This window comes from Entelurus aequoreus, linkage group LG20 (genome assembly GCF_033978785.1).
Source record: "Entelurus aequoreus isolate RoL-2023_Sb linkage group LG20, RoL_Eaeq_v1.1, whole genome shotgun sequence".
Classification (NCBI taxonomy): Eukaryota; Metazoa; Chordata; class Actinopteri; order Syngnathiformes; family Syngnathidae; genus Entelurus; species Entelurus aequoreus.
In genome coordinates this window covers 16,094,741-16,097,240 of record NC_084750.1, presented here as the reverse complement: position 1 = coordinate 16,097,240, position 2,500 = coordinate 16,094,741, and the positions used below count along the sequence as shown (strand labels likewise).

At 34.8% G+C, this 2,500-nt stretch overlaps 1 protein-coding gene across 1 annotated transcript in view; it reads right to left on the bottom strand.

Annotated features, from left to right (window-relative positions):
* Positions 1-2,500, bottom strand: part of LOC133635958 (rap guanine nucleotide exchange factor 5-like) — a 174,382-nt gene that overhangs the window by 140,501 nt on the left and 31,381 nt on the right. The window lies entirely within an intron of this gene.

Sequence of the window (2,500 nt, the reverse complement as noted above, 5' to 3'; positions counted from 1 at the left end):
GCGGAATTAGATTGGCAGGATGACAAATTGACGTGTTGTGTTTATGAAATTGATCTATTTGGTGTCAAAAGAGTGGCTAACCAGTACTGACTCTCCAAAAAAAAACAAAAAAAAAATGTTTTCATCGAATCTCCCGTTGTTTATTGATTACCCAGGGTGGAATCAATACTGTGAGTATTGTCTGGAGTAATATGAAAACAAATGAGACTGTCACCTTCTCAGGGTGCCTCTCGGCTATCATTGTGTGTGTGTGTGTGTGTGTGTGTGTGTGTGTGTGTGTGTGTGTGTGTGTGTGTGTGTGTGTGTGTGTGTGTGTGTGTGTGTGTGTGTGTGTGTGTGTGTGTGCTTGTATTTCTAACCTTCTTGAGTCATCAACAAGGAAAAGTACCTTCTATATGAGGACCGGTGAACAAGTTAGGGCTAGGGCTGCAACTAACGATTAATTTGATAATCGATTAATCTGTCGATTGTTACTTCGATTAATCGATTAATAATCGGATAAAAGAGACCAACTACATTTCTATCCTTTCCAGTATTTTATTGAAAAAAAACAGCATACTGGCACCATACTTATTTTGGTTATTGTTTCTCAGCTGTTTGTACATGTTGCAGTTTATAAATAAAGGTTTATTTAAAAAAAAAAAAAAAAAAAAACTTTAAACAAAAAAAAAAAAAAAAAAAAAGCCTCTGCTTATGCGCATAGCATATATCCAACGAATCGATGACTAAATTAATCGGCAACTATTTTTATAATCGATTTTAATCGATTAGTTGTTGCAGCCATAGTTAGGACCAAAATCAGGGTCCCAATACGAATGTCTCAATTGCACCCCTGGTGGTGAAATCTATCGAAATGAGGGTGGTCCCAAAAAGGGGGGGGGGGGTTTTCAAATTGACTGTGTCAGTTTTAAAAGTGCTCCCCCTCTGGTCAACATATGAAATAACAAGTGTGTGTAAACATTTGCAGTGCTCCCCCTCTGGCCAACATATGTAATAACAAGTGTGTGTAAGAAATTGAAATGCGCCCCTTTGGCGAAATTAATAAAAACATTTAAAAATATGTATATGTATATGTATATGTATATGTTATGTACTCAGCAAAAAAAGGTGAAATAACTGAAAACCTGTTTTATATTCTAGACATACTGTAATAACGAAGTAAATAATGAAGATTAAAAACAATAAAAATGTTTTACTAAAAGCTTACCTTTTTTATATGTATATATTATGAATGTTGTAATTACACATGTTTATATATCTAGAAAGTGTGGTCCTAAATAGGTAGGCATTTTTCGGCTGATTCAATAAGGTAACAAATACAAGAACGTGTGTGTGTGTGTGTGTGTGTGTGTGTGTGTGTGTGTGTGTGTGTGTGTGTGTGTGTGTGTGTGTGTGTGTGTGTGCGCTCTTGAATTTCTACCGTACTTGAGACATGAAGAAGGAAAAGTATCTTCCATATGAGGAGGTGTGAACAAGTGATGACATAAATCATGGTCCCAATAACATTGCATCTAATAGAGAATGTCTCATTTGCACCCCCTGCTGGTGACATCTATCAAAATGAAGGTGGTCCCAAAAAGGAGGGATTTTTCTAATTGACTGTGTCTCGGTTTTAAAATTGCTCCCCCTCTGGCCAACATATGTAATAACAAGTGTGTGTAAGAAATTGAAATGCGCCCCCTTTGGCCAAAATTAGTTTAAAAAAAAAGATACAATATGTATATAGAGACATACTGTAATAACGAAGTAAAAACCAATTACAAACAAAAAATTAAAAAAAAATAAAATTAACTAAAAGTTTACCTTTTTTATATTTGCATAGTATGTATATATTATTATTGTTGTAAATACAAATCTTTATACATCTAGAAAGGCTGGTCCTAAAGAGGTAGGCATTTTTCGGAGGTCTCAAGAAGGTAACAAATAGAAGAATGTGTGTGTGTGTTCTTGTATTCCTACTCTTCTTGAGACATGAAGGAAAAGTATCTTCCATATGAGGAGGTGTGAACAAGTGATGACATAAATCATGGTCCCAATAACATTGCATCTAATAGAGAATGTCTCATTTGCACCCCTGCTGGTGACATCTATCAAAATGAGGGTGGTCCCAAAAAGGAGGGATTTTTCAAATTGACTGTGTGTCGCTTTTAAAAGTGCTCCCCCTCTGGCCAACATATGTAATAACAAGTGTGTGTAAGAAATTGAAATGCGCCCCCTTTGGCCAAAATTGGTAAAAAAAAAAAAGATACAATATGTATATAGAGACATACTGTAATAACGAAGTAAAAACCAATTACAAACAAAAAATTAAAAGAAAAAAAATTAACTAAAAGCTTACCTTTTTATATTTGCATAGTATGTATATATTATTGTTGTAAATACAAATCTTTATACATCTAGAAAGGGTGGTCCTAAAGAGGTAGGCATTTTTCGGAGGTCTCAAGAAGGTAACAAATAGAAGAATGTGTGTGTGTGTGTGTGTGTGTGTGTTCTTGTATTC